The sequence below is a fragment of the Mirounga leonina genome, unplaced genomic scaffold, assembly GCF_011800145.1.
Source record: "Mirounga leonina isolate KUSES-001 unplaced genomic scaffold, KU_Mleo_1.0 Mir_91, whole genome shotgun sequence".
Lineage (NCBI taxonomy): Eukaryota > Metazoa > Chordata > Mammalia > Carnivora > Phocidae > Mirounga > Mirounga leonina.
The window spans coordinates 37,154,846-37,182,376 of record NW_023270839.1 but is presented as its reverse complement, the minus strand read 5'-3'; the positions used below and the strand labels follow the sequence as shown (position 1 = coordinate 37,182,376).

Genomic DNA, 27,531 nt, shown 5'->3' with positions numbered 1-27,531 from the left:
ATATTCTCATGAACATTCCTAAACATAAGCAACAGACCACCAGATTCCTCAAGTGCCCGTATTTTTCCCACATTCATGTACCGCTGATACCAAGTGCTGGTAGTAGCTGCTTCATGTGATCCACACAGCACAAGCTCAGGGACAGTGTCAGTGGCTGGAGGTCACTCCTAAGGGCAGAAGGAAGGAAAAGCCCAGCACTGACTAAGCAGGAAAGACAGCGCAAATTACCATTTCCACTACTGTTGCGGGAAGGAACCGTCCAAATACTCCAGAATTGTAAATACAATATATCTGGACCCACAAAGCCCAGAGAAGATCTGTGCCCTGTAACTTTTACCCCTTAACTTTTCTGGACCTAAGCAGAGCATATGGTGTCACTTTATACCAGGTACTTGGAGTCTCCAGATACGGTCTTCTTGTGTGTCCAGAATACACATCTTATTAATTGTCAGAGTTGTTCAAGGGCCTGGACGCCTCCAGTGGGGGAGAGAGAGGACATTTCTTGGTGACCAGGTACTCACGGTCTACCTTACAGCAGCAAGCTGCAAGCCACCCTACCATAGCATCAGCCTGCGACAAGCAAAACATCACCAGGCACAGATGAAGGAGAAAAAGGAACAGAGGTTCCATGTGGAACCCCAGATTACAACAAGCACAATTTACAACTTCAGTGAAATGCAAAGTCCTGGGCCCGGTTCAAAGAAGTCGTGTCTTACTGTCAGGCAAGATCCATGTATTACCCATATGTAATCATCATCTACCGTTTTCTAGATCACCTCATTAACTTAATTATCTCAACTATTGCCTAAGGAAAGCATTAATATCCATTTTACAGCTTAGGCAACTGAACCTCAAAGAGATTAACTGATTTGCCCAAAGACACAAAGCCACCAAGCGGCACCCAAGTCTGACTGACCCAGAAGCTGTGTACCCACCCTCTGGGGCACTACCTTGCAGGGCTGGTACTTCTGAACCCACTCCCCTGGGCCCTTGAGCAGAGAACATGCTCTGGTGGATCCCCAGTGCTGACCCTGAAGAGTTGGCAGTACCCGTCATGAGCAGGACACTCCAACAGGCCGTATGGGGGGCTCTGGGACCGCATCTTACCAGCTCATTTTGGAAACTGCTTAATGAAAGCTGCCAGTGACAACACCAAAAAGAACGACAAAATACAGACTACTGGGATGATTCCAACCTTAACATTTTTCCTATGTATTAAGAACAGTTGGTTTCACATGGCTTACAAAAAAAGATTTTTAAATACAGAATTAATTTGAAACTAATGTCCCTAACCTTAATGTTTCCTTTTCTGATTGGGAAACAAAAGGATGTGGACAATGAATCCAAAGCCACTGGTTTCTCTCTCTCTCTCTCTCTCTCTCTCTCAAGGCAACTCAAGCGGTAAAAGGCAGAGTAGATGGATGGCATCCCAGGCATGAGGTGGGAGGCAACCCAGCAAACCAGTCCCCTACCCCCCCCCACACACACATTAGGGGTCCTGTTGGTCAATGACACATGGGGAAGTTTCATATAAAAGTAAGAATCCAGGGGTGCCTGGGTGGCTTAGTCGTTAAGCGTCTGCTTTCGGCTCGGTCATGACCCCAGGGTCCTGGGATCAAGCCCCGCATCGGGCTCCCTGCTCCCCGGGGGGCCTGCTTCTCCCTCTCCCACTGCCCCTGCTTGTGTTCCCTCTCTCGCTGTGTCTCTGTCAAATAAATAAATAAAATCTAAATAAATAAATAAATAAATAAATAAAATTATGAATCTGGTTTTCAGGTATGATAGATATGGGGTTGGATTCATTACTTTAAACAAACACCTTATTTATCTTCCTTAGAAAACAAAAGGGCAGAACTGCAAAAAAAAAAAAAAAAGAAACAAAACCCAACTTTTTTATTTTATTTTATTATGTTATGTTAGTCACCATACATCATTAGTTTTTGATGTAGTGATCCACGATTCATTGTTTTCGTATAACACCCAGTGCTCCATGCAGTGCGTGCCCTCCTTAATACCCATCACCGGGCTAACCCATCCCCCTACCTCCCCTCCCTCTAAAACCCTCAGTTTGTTTCTCAGAGTCCATAGTCTCTCATGGTTTGTCTGTTAAAGACATCCATGCTTCTCCTGCCTAGTGCAGGCTACATCCTTGGGAAGACAACTCAATTGCTTACTAAGCATGCCACATTTTATTATGCTTCAATTACACAGTTCCTCTGATCAACCATGTTAGCATTTAATTACCATGCAATTAAGTGGTTGGTACTAACTCAAGCTCATGGGCATTTCTGCTTTGGCCCCGGGAATCAAACAGCTGACCCACAGCCCACCCTGCACTTCCTCCCCTTACTTGTGCTATGGCTCCCAAGAATCTGGCCGAGTTTAGATTATGAAAGTTCCACAGAACACTAATTCTCCAACCTTAGCTATAGCTGGGGAAAGGAGGACCAGCCTTGGGGTGGGGGCTCCCAGTGCCAACACCCCAACTCAGTGGAGACTTGATAATAAGAGGACAACTCAAAGGTCAAATGGGGTTTTCAACTAGATGAGTGATTACCAGACTTTGGTATTCCACAGAAGAAAATCTCCACTCCTTCCCAAACTGGGCTGATTGATGCCTTTGTCTTTGAGGTCCTCCCCTAAGAAAACCACCTTACACCATCATTTCATCAAAAAGAGCCATTTTAAAACCTGAAGAGTAGGAAGGATAATGTCTTTCTATAAAAGGCAATTATTTGAATAAGTTTATCTTCATAGAAAATCTGTTTTTTCCCATGTTGACTTTTAGACCAATTCATGCATCAGTTCTTCGGGAAATACTGAGTTAAATGGTTTTAAGTTCCCTCCTAACCCTTAAGTCCCTTACACATAGCTCAGCAAGTGTTTTTAAGCTAAAAACAAGTGACAACATTTAATAATTTGTCATCAATAAATACAAAAGATAATTTGTAGTTCATTCATTTCACATATATGCTCAAATGACAAATACATACACAAGCCAAAAGCCAGGACAGGGGGGAGACTTAAGAGGAAGCATTCTACTTTCCTGGCGTAATTTCTAGGAAGATTAATATCCTGTCTGAATGTCATTCTACTCACACAGGATTTCAAAATGATGTTTTTCTGTTCTACGATGGGAGTGGAATCAGCTGTTTTAACTTGGGGCTCTAGTGTGTCATTTCCAAGCCGTGTAGGTAGGTATTTCCAACTACAGAGGAAGGCTGGCTTCTGCCTATCAAAACATCCAAGACCCCAGAGAGAGCTCGGGAGACAATGTCACCTGTTTCAAACACATTGCCAATATAAGACTCCCCCCCATCGGGCGCCTGGGTGACTCAGATGGTTGAGCGTCTGCCTTTGGCTCAGGTCATGATCCCAGGGTCCTGGGATCGAGCCCCGCATCGGGCTCCCTGCTTAGCAGGGAGTCTCCCTCTCCCTCTGCCCCTGCTGCTGCTCGTGCTCGCTCTCTCAAATGAATGGAATGGGGAAGGGGAAGGGGAAGGAAGGGAGAAGGAAAGGAAAGGAAAGGAGACTCCCCCAACCTTTGGCAGAGCTTTCTTACTAAGAACTCCAGAAATAAATGAAAGGGTCTGCTGGCAGGAGGGCTCTCCTCTTATTTAGGTTCAGCACAGTTCTTAGGAATTCAAAATGTTACTCTGAAGAGCTGGGTATCAGCTGGATGTTTGTAATAGGATCCATGTGGTTATACCATGCAAACATACATTTGCTCAATAAATACTTTCGGGATACTTCCTCACTCATATGGCACCCTCTGGGGAGGCTGGTCCTCCTCCTACCACCCTTAAAAAAAAAGAAAGTGTGACCTGTCTCGTTTCCTGGAGGGTAGCCTAAGCCCTTTTGCAAACGGCCACTAGATGAGGTGCTTTAATAGCTGTCGTGCTCCTAGCGCCTACAATGCACACAAATGATTTCAGAGGACAGAGAGGTCCCTTCCTCCAGGAGATACCACGGTTGGCTGGATTTGAGCCAAGTGCTTCAAGAAAGAGACAAGTGAGGAAAGTACCGAGAAGCCTTCACGTTCCCAGAACGTGGACTCCGTTAGGGCCTGATCTTCATGGGTCTTGCTCCAAATAGTTCCCCCCCCCCCCAACTAGAACAATGCCTGCCAAAAAGGAAATGCTCTCTGAATATGTGTTCGATTAGAAGAACAAAATAATGATCCTCGATCTGTCACTTGGCCATCATGTTATTGTCTTCAAGACCTTCAATGACCTTCAGTGAACCTCAGAACCGAGTTCAGACTACCCGAAGCACAGAGCTCTTCCCGGCTCCACAGAGGCAGATGATGCTCCACACCGCCCATCACAGCTCAGATTTGGGGAGAACTCCTTTCACCCTTCCTCGGCCATCGGTTGTGGTGAACTCCTTACTTTGGCTCCCCACTGATGTCACAAAGCAATCTTTAACCCAGCATGTGGAACAAAGACACGGATATAAAGTTTCAGCTACCATTTACACGGTCTGTGCAACGGGACAGAGCCAACACGACAGTCATGACAAGTCCAGGAAGCGCTGTGGCTTGAGGCCTCCAGAAAACTCACCAGAGACTCAGAGCTAAGTCAAGACTTGCCCGCCAGCATGCTCCCCATACCCCAGTTAGAGGGCAGGAGGGCTCCAGTGGGCGCAACCTTAGGATAGAGCTGCCGGAAGAACACTGGCTAAACAGAAGGATTCCCTGCTTACTAACATGCCACGGATTGTTTAAATGACAAGATGTCCTAGTACATTTCAATACATGTTTGTTTAAGATAACTTTTCCTGAGGGGTGCCTGGGTGGCTCAGTGGGTTAAGCATCTGACTCTTTTTTTTTTTTAAGTTTTTTTTTAAATTTATTTGACAGAGAGAGACACAGCGAGAGAGGGAACACAAGCAGGGGGAGTGGGGAGAGGGAGAAGCAGGCTTCCCACCGAGCAGGGAGCGCAATGTGGAACTCGATCCCAGGATCCTGGGACCATGACCTGAGCCGAAGGCAGACGCTTCATGACTGAGCCACCCAGGCGCCCAAGCATCTGACTCTTGATCTCAGCTCAGGTCTCAATCTTACAGTCGTGAGTTCAAGCCCCATGCTGGGCTCTGTGCTAGGCTTGGGGCCCACTTAAAAAAAAGAAAAAAAGAAAAAAGAAAACTTTTCCTGAGCATCGTGCATAAGCTATAGTAAGACTCACTAGCAAAATAAGACGAAGAGAAGAAGTGGGAAAAGGAAAATCCATCCTCTGAAGGTACTACCAAGAAACATGGCTTTCTGGTTTTGTTACTACCCAACCAAAAGAGGGCCTTGTTAACAGTGGTCCAGAGTACAGGAAAAATGAGAAAGAAACACCATTTCTTCCTTCGTTAGCCTCTCAGCACTTGGCACACTGTTCCTCCCTCATGCTGATTACAACAAAGAGCATGAAAGAATATCAGAGTTTTTAAGTCTACAATCTACCTGGAGTTAATTTTTGTTATATCCTATAATCTAAGGATCAAGGTGCCTTTCTTCCATATGGACACCCAATTGTTCCAGCATCCCTTGTGGAAAAGCCCATCCCATTCTCCACTTAATTACTGTGGCCCCTTTGATGAAAATCTGTTCACCTTGTATGTGGGGGTCCATTTCTGGACCTCTCCAGCCTGTTCCACGGATCTAATAGGTCTGGCCTGACACCAATACCACACCGTCCTGATATCTGTTGCGTTAGAGTAAACCTTGACATCAGGTAGAATAAGCCCTCCAGCTAGATTTTCTTTATAAAATTATTTTTGCTACTTTGAGTCCTTTGCATTTCCCTGTAAATTTTAGGTTCAGCTTGTTGAGGTCTTAGTAAATTTTTTAAAATCCCCTTTTGTGATTTTGATTTAGGTCACTTTGGGGGAAGGATATCTGAACAATGTTAAGTCTTCCAATCCATAAATATAGCATCTAACTCCATTTACTTAAAGGGCCTATCAGAGTTAAACATAAACGAAATCTAGAGCTACTACCCTGTATGCCAACAAAGCAAGAAGAGTTGTAAACACTAAATCTCTGCAAATTAATTTACAACTTTACAGTTATTTCATGAGCTTTACAGGCAGTGGATTCTACTGATGAATAAAAGGTTCAAAAGTGAACAGATCAAGGGGCACTTGGATGGCTCAGTCAGTTAAGCGTCTGACTCTTGGTTTCAGCTCAGGTCATGATCTCAGGGTTTTGAGATTGAGCCCCAGGTTGGGTTCCATGCTCAGCACAGGGTCTGCTTGAGATTCTCCCTCTCCCTCTGCCCCTCCCTGGTCTCCCTCTCTTTAAAAAAAAAAAAAAAAAAAAATCAACAAGAAACAGGCAAACGTGGAACCCAAACCAGGTATTCTTTTCCCCAATTCGGATCCTGGGGTATTTGATACTGTACAGCTTGCTGAAAACCATAAACCCAAGCAGGTTGTCAAGAGAGAACAACAACTAGGAAAGCAGTGTAAGGCCCGCTACAGGATGACCACCTGGCTCCTAGAAGCAAAGGCTTCCTTACTCTTCCTTGTTCTTGGACAACTCATAGGACAGAGAAGAAGGAACCAATAAAAGGAGACGAAAATAAATTCAAAGCAAGGAAAAAACCTTTCTAGAAAGGCCTCAGCTGGAGAAGAGCCAGGAGAGGAAATAGGGCAGGGCATACTACGGGAGCTCCACAGACTACAGCCAAGGGTACGCACATGGCCACCAGGATGCCTGGGAACCAGGATGCCTGGGAATTTCCAAGAAGGAAAAGGCTAAACAGGAGGGTGGCCATTGTAATTTCCTTTTCACCCCACAGAAAGAAAATCACTTTCCTAAGGAGCTTTAGAGGATGGTGGCATCGAGTAAATCCACTAATCACTTAAGAAGTTTCTCAATGTATAGAAGCATATTTGGATTAAGTAGGGAAGTCAGTGCTCCAAGTTTCAGTAAGTGGACGATTCGAGCTCAGTGTCGAACAAATATAAACCATACCGAGTTATGTGGTCCAAGTCCTTGTTGATGCCAGGTATCTGGATGGCTAGCTCAGATGTTAGTGCTTTAGATGGAGAATTCACTGTCAATTTTGAGGCGGGTCAGCCTGTTTGTTTCACTCTCAGTGGGCAATTTTTATGCTCTTCTATTTTTCTCCACTTCACAAATTATCTTCGGTGAACACCTACTACTTCTGAAATTTAAAAAGTAACAATTTTTTAAATTGCAATGGAGGGTGTTTGTTTACTCTGTTGCAGCAGAGTTCAAAAACTGGCCACAAAAACCCAGACAGTATGGGTCACAGTGGCCAGCTCATTAAGCTGTATTTACTAACAACACGGCCAACAGAGCTGTGAAGTCAAAACCTTCCGGACTTGACAAAATTGTTTTCCTCCGGCCCATCTCTGGACTCCAGGACAACTAAAATGAAGGAAGTAGCCTCAAAATTGTTACTGAATATTCAAGAGTAAGAAGGGAGGCAGAGGTGACATAAAAACAGAAGTCCAAGACCATTTATCACCCAGCCTCTGTATTTCCCACCAACTTGCATTTTTTGCAAGTGGCAGTTCTCCCGGCATGCCTGTATGTTCATGTCTCCGAATTCCATCTCCAAACCTGGATGCAGAGCCACAGATGGGCCAGAAGCCAGGCAACATATGATACAACCTGAGTCTTTATGGATCGATACCATTGTGATAACCAATTTTAGAGTCCTAAATGCAGCGGACTCCTTTCCGAAATTCGTGGTTTAAGGTAATAAACCTGTTATCTCACTAGTTGCTGGCACAGGTTTCCCATCCTGGCTGACTCCTAAACCATGGCTTTTCCCTTAATGTCGAAGACCGGCTTCCTCCTTAGAAACTTCAAAGCCTAAAAACGAAATTCATATCCTCTCAAGAGGAAGCATTTGTTTTGGCAACTCAGTGTTTTGGAGGAATTTAAGAAAAGCTGTCAAATTTGGTAAATTCAAGCTACGATGCCTTTCCCTAGAAAAACAATGTTTGTTTGGTTTTAAGAAGAAAGCAAGAAGGAAGTAGCCGCCTTGTCATCAGGAGTAAGGCCCCCAGATTCTATAAAGCTTCATTCAGCTGAAGACAGTTGTATCAAGGCCCTCCAATTCATGCATTAGACTGGCATGTGCTTTAAGACACAGCCGTCTGTCCCTGGGCCCTCCCACCAGGCCCACCGTAGGCATAGGACAGAACACAGCAATAAAGATCCCAAAGCCATGCCCCATGTCACGTTGGGTCTCCAGTGGCCCTACTATGCCCAAACTATGCTTAATTCCTTTTCTGCTAGCATCTTAGTACTTGACCCTCTACGGAAATGATGCCCACTCATTAGTCCTCTACCTGAGAAATAATCATCTCAAAAAAAAAAAAAAAAAAAAAATCAGTCATAAGCCTTTATGAGACTCCTTCAAAACAGATTTTCAAAATTAATAGTATTTAAAGATCAATGAGCCTTCATTAGGTATAGCATAAAATCCTTTACCCCTGTAAAATCCTGCTGGTATAACTATATCCAATTAGAGAAACAACCACCTTCCAGAGGTCCACTCACATCCGTGTCAATGTATCCCTCTAACTCTGTCTTTTCCTCCCTGAGGATCACTTAAAGTCACTTCTGCCATTCCTAAGCCACAGCCTTACGATTCTGAATCATGAAAAGCTCCAACCAGGAATTGAGGTTTTTCTGGGGCCATGTGAGTACAAGCTTCATTTTTGGAACAGCGAACCGGACAACTAAGGGTGGTATCCAGCAGCAACCTTGTGGGAAGGTAGCCTGTTCAGTACAGGCCCAGAAGGAACAGAATTGATGGAAGTTCTCAATGGCCAGTCAGGGATGTCCATCCACCCCAGCCTTCCCTGGAGGCTTGACAAACCCAGGCCAAGAGAGACACATGTGACCTGCTCAGGACAAAGGGGGAACAGAAGGGATGTAGATAGCTCCGAGTGTGCCCAGATTGCCCAACCCATTTCCTCAGGCCATATGAAAGCAAGGGACAGAGACAAAATCTCCTTTTTTTTTTTTTTTAAAGATTTTATTTATTTATTCACAAGAGACAGAGAGAGAGAGAGAGAGAGAAGCAGAGGGAGAAACAGGCTCCCAAGGAGCAGGGAGCCCGATGCGGGACTCGATCCCAGGACCCTGGGATCATGACCTGAGCCGAAGGCAGACGCTTAACCATCTGAGCCACCCAGGCGCCCCAAAATCTCCTTCTTTATTTAAGCAGTACACAGAGGGAGGCTTACCTGTCCCAATCTCATTCAAAGGATCATTTGTCTTCTGCTCATTAGAACGGTCTGTAATGTGGCCCACAGCCCATTGCACCTTTAAGCAGACTATTTCTAAACTCCAAACTTGCATGACATGCCTTTTTCAGTGGCACCGTTAGCGAGGAACAGAAGTGCTCTGGCAAGACTGCAAGCCCCCTCAGGTTACCAGAATCTCACCATCAACACTGTGTTGACATATGGACTGTGGCGGGGCGTATTCAGTAAAGATGGCCAAGAGCCACCTGTGAGAACGTTTTAAACAATGCTATCTTTCTTGTGCATCTTTCACTGCTCAAGAAGAGCATGCATATTAAATAGCAGGGAAAAGGTAATCCACTGAGGCACAAATTCCTTTCCCAACAGCGCTCCCTCAACAAGGAATTTCACATTGTGCCTCAAACTCCAAGTCAGTACTGATGGGGCCCTAGATTATCACAGCAGATGTCCCTGGTCTTTCATGGCCACTGTGAGGGCATTTTAGTCAACAAAACCCTTTTTTTCTTACCTCGCTTTAGGTTTACCTACTATGAGCCTACCTATTTAGGCACCACCAACCCAAAGGTATGTCACACCGCCCTTGCCCAACTGGACCCCTGTTTAATCCATGACAGTGGGGTCTCCTTGTTTTGTGGTATGAAGGCCAGCCATAATGCCTTATCTACTGAACACATTGGAGACAATGAATACTTGTTCCCCCATGTGGTCTGGGGGCCGTTTTGGCCAGGAAAATCCTGCTGCATTCATGTTAGACATTAAAAAACAAAAACAACCCACCACTGGCCGCCATCCATTTTGGACATTCATTCATTCTTATTCTCACTGGAATTGTCATATCCAAAAAATTTGAGAAAGAATGTGTAAGGAATGGCAACTTTTGGCCAACTACACTTAATTAGTTGGCACTTTCATACCACCTTTTTCTCAATTTCAAAATATGTTTGCTTAAAGGAGGCCTGGTTTCAAGTCCTATCCAAGCTATTTCTCTCTTCCCTTTTTTGTAATAAGTAAAATAATGTCCCAGGAAGCATAAAGACAGATTGCAAATATGAATGTAGGCCCGGGGGGGGGGGGTGGAATTGGTCAAGTTATTCCTGGAATCTTTCATAAAGTCAGCATGGCATGTCTGTAATTCTGTCTGAATAAGCCACTAGTAGCAAAAATCAAATCCTCTGTCTTCCGCTGGTCACTTGATCATTAATGGCTTCAGACTCCACTACATCCCATCAACAGATCTCTGCTCTGCTTAACAATAACCCTTACACAGCTCTCCTGAGTATATCCACTCCTTTAAAAGCTTTGCCAAATTTCTTTTAACAATTTTCATGCCCTCTGTATACTGCACCCTCAACCTTCCTAAAATGTAATGGATTGGTGAGTAATATTTATCCATAAAAAGAACTTGTCTGTAAGGAAAAAATCCTGCTAGTAAGAAAGTTTTGTGGAAAACAGGTCACCAGGTTTTGGGGGTCACTTGACATCTGAATTACCTCACACTCCAGTGATGGATACTCGGATACAGGTGAGACTCGTGGCTATCCCAGCTCCCCAGGACACAGTCACCAACCCAGAACCCATTTGTTTTTTGGGTTTTTTTTAAATTATTAGAGAGTGTGTGCGTATGAGTGGGATGAGGGGCAGAGGGAGAGGGAGAAGCAGACTCCCCACTGAGCAGGGAGCCCAACGCAGGACTCGATCTCAGGACCCTGGGATCATGACCTGAGCCAAAGGCAGATAGATGCTCAACCGACTGAGCCACCCAGGCCCACACCCCCCCGCCCCGAACCGGTTTTTAAAATTTTATTCTAGCACATGAAGAGATTGCCCAAAAGCCTCCACACTTTCTGGTGTAAACCAGTCCCTCTTGCCTGGACACATAACTTTTGATCATTACATATGCCTAATTCCCACAAGCTCGCCAAGTGGCCCAACTGCCAGGTAAGTAGCTACTAAGCAGACTAGCAAGGCCAGACAAGGTGACAGTGGGCGAACCAACCAATGACCACCAGGGAGCTTAAAAGAGCTCCACGAGTCACCACTCAGACTAGACAAGAGGCTTGGGGCCATGCTTTGTAGGATCAGAATTCTACTCAAATCATTTACTCCATACACCACAACAGCATGAAGTGATGAGGATTCTGAATCATCAGGAAAAACGTTGTTCTAGCACACTTTTTCAAAGCAGCTCAAGAACTATTCAGATAGATTTCTAAAGCTTTTAAATAAAATTAGTTTAATTAGCTTTCAAGGTTATCTAGAAAGCTCGCTCACGGTGAAACACCTCCACAAGGACACTGGCACTGAGGCATCTTTGTGATTTCAGCTTCTAGTTCTCCATAGTAGTTTGATCAGCTATCACTGCTTCACATTATCCCAGCTCCTTGGAAAGCCAAAGAAGTCTTTCTGTCACTTCCACCACACAGGGTTTGTCCACAAGCTCCTAAGCTATTTCAAACAGTTACTCCAAGTATAAAAATAAATAGCCTACGAGCCTTTTCATGACCTCACAGACACCAAGTCTTAGTATCACCTCACAGACTGGGTCAGCGGGTGATGCCAGGAACTGCCCCACTGCGCAGAAGAAACGCAAACACATCTTAAACCTAAAAACAGATATTTAGAAAAGCACATTCAGGTTAGACTGAAGTGTCAGAACATTTACTTTAAAAACAGAAATTTCAGTTTATTTGTAACTGGTATATAATTCTAGATGGGCTTCTCAAGACAGAAAGCTGGGGCCTTGCCTTAGTTTTCAAACAGCAGGTAAAAGACCTTCAGTGCTCAGGCATCAGCACTGAGGAGCCAGAATGCTATGGAATGCAGAAAAGTACCCACAACCCCATCACCAAGGAAAGAACTTTCTTAGGAGCCATAATGCTGTCCAATAGAAAAGTACCCACAACCCCATGACCAAGGAAAGAACTTTCTTAGGAACCATAATGCTGTCCAATAGAAAAGTACCCACAACCCCATCATCAAGGAAAGAACTTTTGGGCACTGGAACACATTTTTTTTCTTATAATTTTCAATAAATCTATGTTTTCAATATTAAATTGCTTAAAGTTACATTAAGCAGAGTGGAGTCTCTCAGCATAAAATCATCCTCAGGAAAAAAAAAAATTTATTGCCATGGGACTCTTGTTATCTCTGAGTGACCCGTGGCTAGTTGAGTTCTGGGTGATGGCAACAGAACTCTGAGGAACCCTTTTCTACGGTTATTAACCAAAGAAACTGCTGGACCTGGTAACAGCTTCTCATCTAAGGGAAGCAGGAACTCTGCATCCATAAGATGGCAAGTTCCACAAGTGGTGGAGATAAACACCAAAAGGCATGCAAGGCACCCAGAGATGTTCTAAAAAGTTATTCTAACCATCTAACAGAAGATCCATCCATTTAACCTAATTTTGTTTCACCTCCATAGATTTAAACTTCTTGAATCAAGTACTATCATTTCCGATAGAAAATTAAATAACCCTCTCTCTCCACCCCCACTTATCTTTGGGAGGGAGCAATGGAAAAAACCCAAGTGCATGGGTATTACCCACACTCAGAAGTATACTGGGAACCCTTACGGGCGCCTGGGTGACTCAGTCAGTTAAGCAGCCGACTCTTTGGTTTCGGCTCAGGTCACGATCTCAGGGTCATGGGATTGAGCCCTGCGTCGGGCTCCTTGCTCATTGGGAGTCTGCTTGAGATATTTGTTTCTTCCTCTCCGTCTGCCCCTTCCCGCCTTCCCTTCCCTTTAAAAAAAAAAAAAAAAAAAGTATATGGGGAGAACTTAATCATCGATGCCACTCATTGATTTTCCCAGTAAACACTTACTGAATCCCTACTATGCTCAAGTATGCCCTTCACACAGGGGACGCAGCTATGAATAAATAAGGACCTTATCTCCATGGAGGTCAGAAATGTAAACAATAATTTCAACACACTGCAGCAAATGCAGTGACACACATGTCAGGGGACTTGTAACCCAAAAAAGGAGCAAATCATCATCTGGGGGAGGGAGCAAAGGCTACTTCAAAGCCCATGGAACAGAGGCAGAGATCATGAAGATAGAGCACAAACAATCCTCCCTATTTGGCCACAGAACAGTTTGTTTTACAGCTTCAGTATATTTAACTGAAACACAGTATGTGCATGTACCAGACCACAGAAGGCCAAGCAACTAAGAGGAAAAGGATTCAGAAGAGAGGATTCACCTATCCTAATTCTGTGAAAGTGACCTATGCAAATTGCAGCCCAATCCTTAGGAGGGAAAGTAGTGGTAGAAAATGAAAGTACATGTAGTCAGTATCACACTTCCAGGAACCATCAAGCACTAACCCTACCTCAATACCATACGGGAGAAGAGGTTCTCAAACCTTAATGTGCACACACAACCCCTGCAGACCTGTTAAACAGCAGGTTCTTATGGAGGAAGCCAGGGGCGGGGCGGGGGGAGCAGAGCTGGAAAGTCTGCATGTTGAATGAGCTCTATGGTGACACATATGCTGCTGGACCCACAGGCCACACTCTGAGCAGTGAGGGTCAGGAGGGCCGCTGGTGCCCAGCCCTGAATGACCGCCCTAGCCATGCATGGGGCTCTTGAATGACACAAATTCCAACCCTCATCTGAAACTTGCATCCCTGTCAAATTCCATCCCTGTCATCTCATTTCAGCTGTATAGGTGGTTGTGAGGTGCAGCCAGGCTTGATGAGCCAGTCTAGTAGGCATTCTGAGAATTAGGCCACTGGGCACACACCCCACCCCCCACCCCCCAGCACACCGCCCACCCCCGGGGCACACCTCCTATCCCAGCAGATGGGTCCATTCTCTGTAGACAGATAAAGCCAGCGACCTTGGAGGATATCTGGGGGAGATGAGTCAGGAAGAGGACCCCCAGCTAAGCTGGCCAGACTGCTCAACTATGGTGATGCCTGGATGCAGACTCCACAGGCTGACATCTGTAGGAGAATCCATCCTGACACTTTTCATCCACCTTAATTGCTTCCCAAACCCAGTGCTTAGATTATTATCACCGTCTGTTTAGCTTCATAAAACACAAAGAGGAAAAGCAGTTTTTTGGGGTTTTTTTTTTTTTTTGCCTAAAAATTATAGATAAGGGGTCATCCTTGATGAAAGACTGGAAAGAAGCCAAAAGGCAAACATGCAATTAACCAGACTGAAGCCTCCAGGCTCCAATCTTGAAAGGGCTCCCCGGCCACACCCCACCTCACTGCAAAGTACAATTTTGTTAATAAAAGGGATCAAGTGGAATGTGGTCCTTCAGGGCTTTCCCACACGAAGTTGCCTCTGGAAAATGAAGAGTAATAACAGTTTACCCGCTCCAGATGGAATGAGGTGATAAAGCTGAGCCCATTTGAAATACCATCATTCTGAAATTGTCTATATCCACTTTCCATTTAACAAGGTACTTCAGGTTCTATTCCAGATATTCAGTCTCTTGCTCTCAATTTCTACCCATCTCACTAAAAGATAATATGCCCTGACCCCCTTCTAGCCCTTGTTTATCCTGGTTTTAGCTGGCAGAGGGCAGAAAAAATTTCAACAGGGAGTTCTCACTTTATCCCTAAACTTGGAAATACTTTTTCCCTGTAAGAAGCTTTCCTAAGGCTGGTTTCAGAAGTGTTACATTTAAGGTCAATGGGCAGGGCCATGTGCGGCACCTTGCTCATGAATGCTCTGGGGAGAAAGATCAAAGCTTTCTTAACTACTTATCTGTATCATAGGAGATAAAGGAGGAATAAAAAAAAAAACACAAGAGCAGCTTGTAATTCCTACCACGTGCCACAATGTATCATGTTCATCTCTATTCTTAGGTTCTAGGAGGGTAATTGTATAAAGGAGTGAATGACTAGATAAACCACTGGAAATAACAGGATGAACAACATCCTGTCTTCCAGGAGTTTAGTTGTCTCGATGGGACACTGAGAAGGCATCACACATAATCCCAAGTGAGGTAAAAGAAATTCAGGCTCAGAAGCCCAGTCGCACAGCTGGGAGGTGGTGAAGCCTGCCTTTGGATGCACGTCTTCTGAGTCCACATTAGCACGCTCTTCCTTACTCTACTCGCTTCTCGGTATTAGATGTGAACAGCTTATGGGAACAGAGAGGGAGGAGGGCTAAGCTGGGGGTGGGGTGCCCTAGGACAGCATCAGGAGAGGGCAGCATCTGAGCCACGCTTGAAGGAGGAGCTGAACTGACAGGCGCAAAGGGGCCCCACGTCACTTGTTCAGCTGTCTGAGATCATCTGCTTAGAAGCTACTCCCCACTTACCAGTATTGAATAAGCATAGGGGTGGGAGGGAGGGGGGTACAGGGCAAGGTCTTTTCAAATGATTGTCTTTTTTTTCCCCCCTTCCTTGTACAAGAATATCCTTAACTGCTAGGGCTGGGAAGGAAGGGACAAAAGCCTAGCCTATGCAAAAAATATGAATAGTTTTCTTTTTTCCAACTGAAAAGCGTATGCAGTGGGGACAAGCAGAAGTTCCTGATAATTTTATCATGTCTATGGAAATAAGACTCTTGAAATGGAGAATCATCCACAAAATCCCCCATGGGGCCTGAACCTCTGCCATGTAATGATTTTTTCCTTCTTAAGGGAATAAAGGTTAACAAAGTGTGTAGCCTTTTTTCTAAATAAGGTCACACAGTCCTTCCCTAGTCAGATATCTCCTCTGAGAATTAACATGTACAAATCCCCTGCTTGAATAGACATCTACCTAATCTACTTCTGGACAGGCTCATGCTTTTGTTTAAAACCCCCAAGACCCTGCCAGCTGAGGTCCAGCCTTAAGCAGACGTTGTAATTAAATTGCACCAAGGAGCCACACACGACCTGAGCTCTGGACAAAGTCAGCCCTGAGCAAAAGACTATAGGGATAGGGCCAGGGTGCCCCCCTGGCTGTGCTCACCCCAACTCCAAGGGAAGAAAGCAGCTCAGGGGTCTTGGAACCCTTGGGATAATTCAGGATGCTAAAAGCATTGAGGATGAAACTGCACGTGAATGAAACCTCTTGGCACTTCTCCTGTCCTGTGGCCTCAATTTTATTTCTTGGAAATAAAGGAATCCCATTATCACCCAGAGAGAGGAGAGGCTGAATCCCTGATTTAGATAGAAAAACAACCTTCTTCAACAGGATCCTCCCTTCTTTTAGACATGGAGGTTCAGTGTTTACTTACATTAGACTTTTTTTGCCTGTCCTATATTGGACCAGAGTATATGGAAAATAAAAGGGGCAGTGGTTGTGTAGATCTGGGCTATCTTTTTGTGAGGCATACCCAGAACAGATTCACTCCCGACCATAACGTGCTCAAACCCTGCTAGGGTCATCAACATCATAGTAAGGGAGGGTGTGGGCGAGGGGAAGACAGTACCCTGTTGCATGAGTATTAGGAGCCAGGTATGGTACTGGGTGTTGCACCTGCATGATCTTGTTTAATGCCCTTCTCCCAACAATCCTACAAGGTTGGTAGGTTCCCAGCATCTCACAGGTGAGCAAACAAGTTCCAGAGTTTTGTAACTGACATGTACTCACAAAGCCGTCAGATGGTATAGACATGACCTGAACCGAGATCTGTAGGACAACTGTCTGGCAGCATGGCTTCTGATATAATTTAAGGTTCGAAGATGAAAGTTTACTGTTTGCTGAGTTACCAATGCAGCAGCTGGCCAACAGCTGCTTGGGGACCATACTTCCCAGATCATGATTTATGCCCATTATCTGGCTTTCCAGCTATGAACTACAAACATCCTACTCCATGTCCCAAAGAAGGCAGAAGGGAGCACAAATAATATGCTAGTAAGTTATTTCCAGATTTCCAATCCTTCAACCTCTTACAAGAAGGCCACACGAACACCCCGAGTTCTCCAACATAATATAGTGGGATGGTGGCCAGAACATCGTCCTGGGCTCTTAGACTCGTTCCGAAGCACAACCTCAAACACCTTCCGAAGGTCATCAGAGCCATCAGAATTTATTAAGTTCCCTGATTACAAGACTTCCACCATAACAGAAGGCAGTTATTTAGATTAGGTTAATACAAAATAAAACCTTATTTGTACATTTTCATTTTTGAGTTTCGGTGTTTGGAAAGTTTCAAGCTATAGGGGTGGGGCGAATGTTCTTTAAAAAAAAAAAAAAATCACGGGCGCCTGGGTGGCTCAGTTGTTTAAGCGACTGCCTTCGGCTTAGGTCGTGATCCTGGAGTCCCGGGATTGAGTCCCGCATCGGGCTCCCTGCTCAGCGGGGAGTCTGCTTCTCCCTCTGACTCTCCCCCTCTCATGCTATCACTATCTCTCTCAATAAATAAATAAAAATCTTTAAAAAAAAATCACAAAAGGAAATTACATATTGAGGAATTATCTTTAAAACCGAAGATATCTCCAGATGGCAGGATTATGGGTAGTTTTTTGTTTTCTTTTGCCAATGTGAATTTTCTATTTTATCTGTAACACCCTGTATTACTCACATAGTAAACAAAAGTTGTAAGATATATCTGAATAGCAGCCTGCTCATAAAAGGACTGTGTTAGGCATTTGGTACATTACTGAAATATATACATACCCACCAGAAATTGAGAGGAAAACAAATTCCCCACCAGCACAGCCTTCCCTCTTCCCCAATTCTCAAAGGCCAGTTACTTGCTTGTTTTTCCTTAATGAAATGAGGCTGCATCCAGCGTCAAGTACATTCCTGAATAAGGCAAAGAACAGAGGAAATGCCCTTCACTGATGAAGACACCCCTTTCTAGTAGAAAGGAGTAATGAGGGGTGGTTCCCACGGTCCTTAGCCTCTAAGCACCACAGAGTTAGAGCAGAGGATGGTAAGGACCCCAAAGGAATCTGACAATCTGTAAGTTGGGAGAGTCGCAACCTCAGCCCATCTGTTACAAGGCCACTGTTCTCTCTCACTGTGCAGTCTTAGATCCTGCATTCGTCAGTGGCATCCATGCATCACAGAGCCAGTTATATTAACTCTACTTTCTATATTCTTGATACTCTGGCATTTGGGGGCCTTCCAGACCCAGGGAGAGACTGCCCCTCCCAGGGCTGGCCAATGCTTAGAGACAGCAAAGGGCTCAGCCAGGACAATGCCCTTCATAGGCAAGCAGCCAATCCAGAGTCTATACCTCAATCCCTGGCATCCCCTTGGTCCAACTCTCAGACACCAAGCCCTACTTCCCTTGCCCTAAATCATCCCAGGGCCAGGCACCAGAGACCAAGACACCACCCCTACAGCCCAAACCCCACGGGGATTACTCAAAATAGCCACTCCTTAACATTTTCTTTCCCCTGCCCTGCCTTTCTTATGGAAACCCCAGTAAAGGCACTGCCCAAGGCTTTCTCATCACTCCTGTCTTCTGCCTCCTGACTACCTATATGGCATGCTCACCCTGTCTTGGGAAATCTAAGTGATAATCATCCTTCAATGACATGGGCCTCTCTGTTTTGTCTTCTTTCTGTAGTTTATGACCCGGGGAAAAGGCACATACTGTCGTCATCAGCATGTAGCACATTAACAGCTACCAACCCTGAGCAACCAGAAAACACTTTCAAGCACTAAGTCAACACCCAATACTAGGCCCATGTGTCACAAGAGAGCAATTTCTGAGTCCAGAATCCACCTGGTTATTGGATATACCCTGGCAACTTTATATCCTGTCTGAAACCATGGTCCTATCTGAATAGCACCAGTATAGGGCTTCCAGAGGCCGACTCAGAGATGGTCAGTTGAGATATAGGACATGGCGGAGGGCAACCACCCATGTCCCCCGTCTGAGAGACAGCTACTATTTTGGCCCAGCACAGAAGTCTGAGTCACAAGGAAAGGGTAAAGGATACTCATCTCCTCCTACTTCTTAAAGAGGGAAAGTATAAAATAGACTTCATTCATTTACAAGAAAAACAGGTTTGCCTATTATCAGGGGGACCTTTAATTATCTGAACATTCATTCATTCTGAATTCCTCCTTGCCAGAGGACACCCAAGTAAAAGAGGTACCACTCCATTTTCACTAGGTTACTTTTTGTCTACCTTGCTCTCCTCAAATTTTTTTTTTTTTTTTTTTTGCATTTCCTGAACATCTTCCTCCTAATTCCATCAACCTCAGCTTCCCTTCCCACACCCTCCCCAACAGTCACTCCCCACCCAGGACCAGCAACAGACCATAACTACTTAGTATTTCTGTATTCAGCACAGAAGACTTGATGTTAAAAAAAAAAAGGAAGAAGAAGAAGAAAAAAAAAAGTGACACGCACTTGACTTAGGTCCCCTCCTCATGCAAAAAACTCCAAAGGTAGAAAAGCAAGTGACATACCAGCATCTTTAAAAATTAAGAACATACACAGCCCTGAGAAGCATTTGCTGATACCAAGGCATAGGAGAAGGAATTAAATTATTAACATCTTTTTGGGGAAGATGGAATGTCTCCGCATCTAGTTTTCCTAAGGCTGCCTGTAATTTTTACTACAATTCAGGCACAAGCACAAACTCTGGGAATAGATGCCCAAGCCTATTTAATTCTCTAAGCAGCTGTCTTTGGTATGTGCTGAGGGCCTGCTGTCACTGCTGATTCTTCTGAGGACACTGACAAACGTGTCCCAAGTCACTCAGAGATAACCCCCACCAATAAGCATAGGCATTACAACTGCTCAGATCTAAAAAATAAAAGAAAAACAAATTGAGAAACAAATGAACCCATAAATCAATTAAATCTTAGTAATAGTCCCTTTAATTTAAAGCCCCTGACCTCAAGGATACTGCCCAAGTCCTATTCCTTTGTGTTCTCCCACTTTTTTTTTTTTTTTTTTAGCAGTATATGAGGATCATCAGGGTATAAGTATTCTTGATCCTTTACAAAGAGTACCATTTTCCCTATGAATCCTAAAGTGGATTGCATGCAGTCGTTTTGTTTGTTTCTGCAGCAACAAGTGGGAACAACAGCTCTAGGGGTCAACAAGGTCAAATGTCCAACAGATGTTGGTCCAACAAATGTCCAACATAAAACAGTGAAACTGGAAGAAGTTTGAGAAGGACTAATCCAGGATAAAACTGTCCAAAATCAAACTGGAAGTTTTCAGAGCTCTGAGAAGCCTATCCTTCCCACGCAGCAGCCTCCAGAGTCCTGAGAGTCACATTTCTAAAGGGAACCTATCATCAGTGTAAGAGCACCCATCATGGGTCTTACCAGCCTGAAATGGTAACAACTTGCAAGCTGACCAAAGCACATTAGGCCAACCTGCCACCAAGTGTCTCAAGAGAAGAGATCCATGGGAAAAGGAACGCAGTGGCAGCACCTGGACGGTCCTCTTTAGCATTTACAGAGCTGTCAAGTGCGAGAGAGGAAGAGAGTTCTGTGTCCTAATCGCTCTTCTGCTCCTAGGCAATTCAGAGGCAGCCCGGACAGTCAGCTGCCATCAAAGGGAACCCACCGTTCTCAGCACAATTGTGCCCCTACCTCTGCGATGGACCTCACTCTTGCCACACAAGCAGAGATGATGATGTTCTAACCTCAGGCAATTTCTTCCTCACAATGAGCTGTGGGCTCTGAGGACATCAGCCCTTCTAACTATATTCAAGCACACACCTTGCAGGGAAAAAGGGTGCCCACTTCAGGAAAATTCCATGTGTGAAAAGCACTTGCAAACTCGACATAATTTTAAAGAAGAAGGTCCTCTTTAAATGCCCAGCTTCAAAGGCTCACGTCCTCTAGAATACAGATTAAATCACACCAGTTCAACACCACATTAACCACAGGAGCCAAGCTACCGTGACCAGTATCAGGACAAAAGGACATCACGTGCCTCCCCATGTGATGTACTCAGAGGCAAAGCATCATTTACACAGCCTTCCTGACAAAAATACACTTCGTGATGAGAGTGAGGAGTTATACAAACCTAAATTGCTACAAAATAATCTGCCCACATTCTTTAAAAATGGCAGTATCATAAAAGAAAAAAAAAAGGGCAGAGAAACTGTTCCCAACCAAGAGACTAAAGAGATATTACAACGGCACACACTGCAGAATCCTGAGTTGAACCCTAGGTTTAAGGGAAGAATGCTGTGAAGGACATTATTGTGCTAAATGGCAAGATTTAGATACAAATTGTATATTCGGTAACAACAGATCAACGTTATATAGGTCCTGTTTATACAGGGCACCTGGGTGGCTCAGTTGGTTAAGCGACTGCCTTCAGCTCAGGTCATGATCCTGGAGTCCCTGGATCGAGTCCCGCATGGGGCTCCCTGCTCGGCAGGGAGCCTGCTTCTGCCTCTGACCCTCCCCCCTCTCATGTGCTCTCTCTGTCTCAAATAAATAAATAAAATCTTTAAAAAAAAAAAAGGGGGGGGCGCCTGGGTGGCTCAGTTGGTTAAGCGACTGCCTTCGGCTCAGGTCATGATCCTGGAGTCCCGGGATCGAGTCCCACATCGGGCTCCCTACTCAGCAAGGAGTCTGCTTCTCCCTCTGACCCTCCTTTCTCTCATGCTCTCTGTCTCTCATTCTCTCTCTCTCAAATAAATAAAATCTTAAAAAATTTAAAAAAAAAAAATCCCCTACACCTCGAAAAGGAACACACCCCTGCCCACACCTTAATTTTAGCCCAGTGAGACACGTAATTCTGTAGATTAGAAGTCTGAAAACACATTAGTGGTGTCTTGAGTCTTTCAGTCTGTGGTCCTCTGTGTCAGCAGCAGTGGAAAACCGATACAGACCTTATTCCCTCATCTGGACAAGAGTGAGTTCTCATCCTTTCTGAGAGAAGGGATTAGTGGAGCCTAGAGACCACCTCTTGACTTCCCAGAAGCCCCTAGGGTGCCCCTGGGTGAAAAACCTGGCCCTTTAACAGAAGGAGGTCTACAGGTAATTAATTCACAAAACCAATGACCCCCGTAAGAGACTGAACTTACTTGATATCATCTGCTATTGTTTTGTACAATGTTTTGCCACCAGAGTTTTTTTCAGTAATAATAGAGTATGTCCCAAGTTACTAATTGGCAGATCCCAGTGGCCTAGAGCGCTAGCATCCGCTTCATCAGAAAGCTCTCCCCCCAACCCCCCGGCAGCCACTCCCACTCCAGAGGGCTTTAGTGCAGCCTCTGATCCCGTAGTGAACTCACCATGGCCTCCTTCCAGCTTTCTGAGTCATCCTCACCACTGCAGGTCCAAGCAGCCGCAGCTGGACTGTGCACTCCAAACAGCAAAGCCCAAACCCGGCCCTGGAAATTCAGCAGCTGCACAGAGGTCACCGGCCCTCCCTCCTCCCACCTCATTACTTTCCCTCACATCTTCTCCACTCAACTGTCTCGAGGGAACCACGCAGGGGGCCCAACGATGGGCTGCCAAATTTAATCCATGGGTGCAGCGATGTGCTCTGGCTACAGAGCTGAGCTCCTCCACTCTCAGAAGGGCGTTTGAGGGCATTTTTTTATCGCGGAAATATTTCTATTGAACAAAACATCTGGGGGAGACAGCTACTGTCCTGACAACTATGTGGTCTCATGAGTCAGGCCGATGCCAAGCCTTGTGGCCGTTTTCTTAGAGCACAGACTGTTTAAGCTTCCACTTCTTCATTCTACTGTCAGCTGCAGCATGCGCACCCCCAACGAGAGCAGTTCCCGGGGAAGGAGGTCAAGGCAAATCCAGGAGCAAAGAATGGTAATTGCTTTTGATGATCTTCACTGCATCTACTCAAAACCGAAGCCCACCAGGGAAGCCGCCCAAGAGATCCATCTGGAGATCAAGAACTTCACTTTTTAAAGGCAAGAGTATGTATACACCAAGGACTTGCACTAGAAGTGGTTCTGGCCCAAAGAGGTCTGCTCTAAGTGCAGGAATCGGCCAGACAGGGCACCGGCTGCTATACAGAAGGAAAAAGCCTGTTTTAGGGTGGGCAGGTCAGCAAAACTCACCCCACAGGAAATTTTCTCAGCCTTTTCTCATCCTGTCATCATCCACTCCTGTTCGAGAGCAGATCTGCCACAGATACCTGCTAAGTGGGACCATGACTCTGCCCTGGAGAAATGTGCTTCTGACAAATGTCCGTCATCCTGGGTGCCTGGGACACTCCAGAAAGAGACTGCCCAGCATGGCCACAGCAAGCAGTTCAAGGAGTTTCCCCCTGAGCCAGAACACAGGGGGAGGAACTGGACAAGGGAGAGAGGCCAGGGCTGCTGTGGGCAGCAAGGAGCAACCTCCAGCCTGACCTACATCTTCCCTCTCAAACACGCTTGAACAGAAGTGGTCACTCCTGAGCATTTATCAACACTCGGCACCAGTGGGTATAAACATGAACATGTGGGAGGCAGAGAAAAGGAGCCATCGGAGGGGACCAGGCAAACTCAGAGGGCCTCTGTAAGGGGGCCGTGAAGGCTCAACTGTAGAACCAGCAGAGACATCTTGGTAAACCCCATCTGGTTAGAGACTGTTTGAAGCTCTATGAACTTCCAGATCTGGCATGGCCATATTTTGGAAGGCTTTTTCTATTTATTTGGCTTTTAAAATGACAAAAATTTTAAGATCAACATTCTGTGTCAGCGAGGGCCTTCACACCGTTGTTAGGAATATACATTAAATCGTCTTTTGAACGGTCAATTTGTAAAAGGTGTCTATCTTTTGACCTTGAAATCCTACAGCAATGCCCTTATGGTCTTCAAAGATGTATTAAAAAATACTCATTGCAATATTATCAAGTAAATAAGTAAATGGGGAGACAGAGGGCAAGAAGCCCAGCCAGGAACCAGAAAGTGAAAGGTCACATAAAAAAAAAAAAAAAAAAAAAAAAAATTAACAAGAGGGATGCCTGGGTGGCTCAGTTGGTTAAGCATCTGCCTTCAGCTCAGGTCATGATCTCAGGGTCCTGCTCAGCAGGGAGCCTGCTTCTCCCACTCCCACTCCCCCTGCTTGTGCTCTCTCTCTGGCAAATAAATAAATATTTAAAAAAAAATTTTTTTTTACAAGAAAAGATGTTAACAATTAAAGAAATAGGCAGTTAAATTCAGGATAGATTTTTATTAGCATGGAATCAATGTCTATGATACATTCACTTTTAAAGTGTCATGCACAATAGTACACTATATTTTGTTAAAAAATGTTTTCTCACAAAGGGGCACAATGAGGACTTTATGAGTGTCTTGATACCACCTTGAAAAAGTTTCTTCTTCTCTCAAGAAGCAAAGAGGGTTAACAATATCATCTGGTGTGCTTTGAACCAGTAAGAGCTCTGTCTGCGAGGGGGAAGAAGTAAAAGCTGACAGATTCCGTTAGCCATTCCTTTAATCAGCAATCATCGTCTTTTTTTTTTTAATAAAAAGAAACATGCCTTAGAGGGTCCCAAATGAGAACAGTAATTGTGATTGGATGTTACCATGGACCCACAATTTCAGACAAGGTAATAAACTGGTACTAAAATAAAATCTGTTTGTGAGATTAGGGGTACGTATGAGCTGCAGGCAAAATCATTCCACGCCCCCCAACCCCAAGTGCCCTATAAGCAATGCTGGCTTTAGGGTTGGGACATTTTGAATGGCAGACATTGACAGAATCCTGTCTTGAAGCAGAGGCAGGAAGGATGGCAAGTAAACGTATGAATACTGTTTAACACTCCGTTTTAAGGGCGGAAAAGCCCGTTATCTCTGTCCCGTAGCATCCTAAAGTTTGTCATACTGTGATTAAAAAAAAAAAAAAAAAAAAGTACATTCTGTTACAAAGAGGGGAACCAGTCCCAAGTTTGGCATGCAACACAGGCCCAGAAAGCCACAATCCTTGGCAGGGGTCACCAATATGAGGAATATCAATACGAAGAATCAGCAGGTCCCTTTTTAGACATCTTTCTCTTCCTTTTCTTCTTTTAAAATAACAGATTGTAAATTACTATTGTAACTTTGTAAAGTAAAAGGCCCTTAAAAAAAAAAAATACAAACCTGTTGAAGGAAAGAATGTTTTTTAAGATACTTATCCAACATCTTCCACCCCATTCGCTCTCTCCCATTACCACAAATAAATGCAGACTCCAGAAAGGACATCTTCTGAAGTCTACAAAAGGCAAGGAAACGCCTACCATCGTGTTTACTTGTGAAGGCTGATAATTACCAGAGACCAACGTGACCACCGTTTGCTCAGGGATTCATCAGCAGTGCCTATTAATTCATTTTTCTTCCGATAGGTTACTTTAGATAAGCAAATGGAAGAAGGAAATTACTTTGTGGGGTTCATTTAACACATGTTTATGGAGCTCAAGGCTGAGTGCTGGGCCCTGGGATACAAGGATGGATGAAGCAGAATCCCTGTCCTCAAGGGGCTCATTTCTACAAAGAAATTGGCCTCAAACAAAAGAAAAGAGCTCGGCTGGAGGGAATGCAGCCAGAAACAGGTGGCAAAGGACACTTCAGCCAGCCCTCAAATGAGCAGCTGGAATGTGTACGTAGTACTCTAAGAGCATCGTATCTACAACCACTCTCTGTGCCAGCGAAAGTCCTCGCCCCCCTTTTGCTGTTGCGGAAACAAACCCAAAAAATAGAAGGCCAAAACAGAGGCACCTCATCAAAACCTTAAAACCCATAAAGCACTACAGTTGCATATCTGATCCAGAACAGAGAAAATAACCCTGAGCAGAGAAAGGTTTCTTCGATTTGGTCTTTGATACAGCAATTCTACACAGTGGCCAGGAAATGGTCTTGAGGACACAGCGAATCAGCCTGAGCCCTCGCCTTCCGCCTCCAGCCATGAGCTATGGATGACTAAGTTGTAGCACCAGCTCTAGGGACCACCAGGAGCCAACAGTCCCTTCAGAAAACTGGCCCTAGGGAAGCTGGCTGAGGCCAACAGAGGTGGGGCAAGAAGTGGGCCTCCTAGATGAATACACAACTCTCTCTCTTTGTCCATTTCTGCCCCACACTGACCAAGCTCCTCCTCTAACTCGAGGGGCTAGAGTGCCTAGAGGCAACATTTTATTTTTATTTTATTTTATTTTTTTTTAAGATTTTATTTATTTATTTGACACAGAGAGAGAGACAGTGAGAGGGAACACAAGCAGGGAGAGTGGGAGAGGGAGAAGCAGGCTTCCCTGCTGAGCAAGGAGCCCAATGCGGGGCTCGATCCCAGGACCCTGGAATCATGACCTGAGCCGAAGGCAGACGCTTAACCGACTGAGCCACCCAGGCGCCCCTAGAGGCAACATTTTAAAGCTGACACACAGGGAAAGGCCATATCCACAGGTATCATGAGAGTGGGTAAGACGGAAGAAAACACAAATCATCAGCAACTCCATCTTGCTACCAGCAGTAAAATCCCATTTTTAGTCGGGATTCAGGTGGTAAAGGCCAGGGGGGAAGAGCTCTGCCTGAAGGCTGGGCCCCAAATGCACCTGCTGTGTCACTATGTGAGTTCCTTCATCCCAGCCTCGGTCTTGCCCTCTGTAAAATGGTGACTGCCTGCCTCAGGGGCTGGAGGGAGGGCTAAGACCCAAGACTGTGTGCCAGGCTCTTAGCCTAGTGCCTAGTACATTGTGAGTACTCCCTAAATGGCTGTTGGAACTGCTAACTACTCATGTGGTGTATCCGTGTGGCCTCTCTTGAGAGCAATAGGACTTTTGAAAGGTCTGACTACAGCCGTGCCTAGCCTGCCACAATGCCATGAACAACCCCAGGGCCAGCTCATCGCTGGGACTCGAGACACCCCCTTTGGTAGCAGTGACCTGAACCCCTCCTGCCACTCCTCTCAGCCTCTCTCGGCCGGCTCTGAGGTTTCGGTGGCCTGCAGTTGCCAACACGTTCTCTCTTCTCAGCCCCCGACTTGGGAACCATGTTGGCCCAGCTGATACAGCTTGCTCTTGAGAAACCCCCTCCGTATTTCCAGAAAGGCTGACTTATACTGCTGAGACCCCACAGGGTTTTAGCTCATGAATCTGAGGAGCACAGTAAGATTGCACTGACAAAACCACAACTTAGGATCGTCATGAGGTACGAGCACATGGACACAGGCGAGGTAACAGGCTCCCACACTTTTCAGCTGGGCTCCTAGTTCAGCATACCCAGCCTCACGCAGCAGAGGGAGACAGACAAGCCAGACAAAATTCTGCCACACACACACCCACCACCACCACCACCGCCGCCTCCCCCAGCAGTTCCCCAAAGGTCACACTCAAAGGCAAGTGTCATGTGCTCTAAGAACCTTAGACCTTCTCCAAATATGATCTACACAAGAGTAGCATTGACACCACTTAGAGCTTGTTAGAAATGCAAAATCTCAGGCCCCACCCAGACCCACCCAGTCAGCATCTGCTTTTTAA

General features: G+C 45.2%; 1 protein-coding gene across 10 annotated transcripts in view; it reads right to left on the bottom strand.

The window, feature by feature from the left end:
* Positions 1 to 27,531, bottom strand: part of TLN2 (talin 2) — a 429,909-nt gene that overhangs the window by 329,877 nt on the left and 72,501 nt on the right. The window lies entirely within an intron of this gene.